The sequence below is a fragment of the Pundamilia nyererei genome, unplaced genomic scaffold (assembly GCF_000239375.1).
Source record: "Pundamilia nyererei isolate P.nyererei 1_Seehausen unplaced genomic scaffold, PunNye1.0 scaffold00098, whole genome shotgun sequence".
Lineage (NCBI taxonomy): Eukaryota > Metazoa > Chordata > Actinopteri > Cichliformes > Cichlidae > Pundamilia > Pundamilia nyererei.
This window is the reverse complement of record NW_005187499.1, coordinates 1,325,136-1,325,420: the sequence shown is the minus strand read 5'-3', so window position 1 is coordinate 1,325,420 and position 285 is coordinate 1,325,136.

Genomic DNA, 285 nt, shown 5'->3' with positions numbered 1-285 from the left:
GAATCCAGCCTCTTGGTTCCTTTCATTTTTTTTTTTTGTGAAACTTGTATACGTCATCTTCATATGCCATTAGAGGTACAGTAGATTGTGATGCTGCATGGTTATGTTTTTGTGCATGCAGCAGCATAGAGACACACACTGTTCTCCTTTATACCGTTAGCTGGTTCTGTTTGGGATGGGCGACTTTGTAGCGGCAGCTGGAGACTTGTTGTGGTGCTGTAACATGGAGGAGAAGGGTAAAATGTGCCTGTACGGGCCATTTACAGTCTGACAAAGATGGTAAAA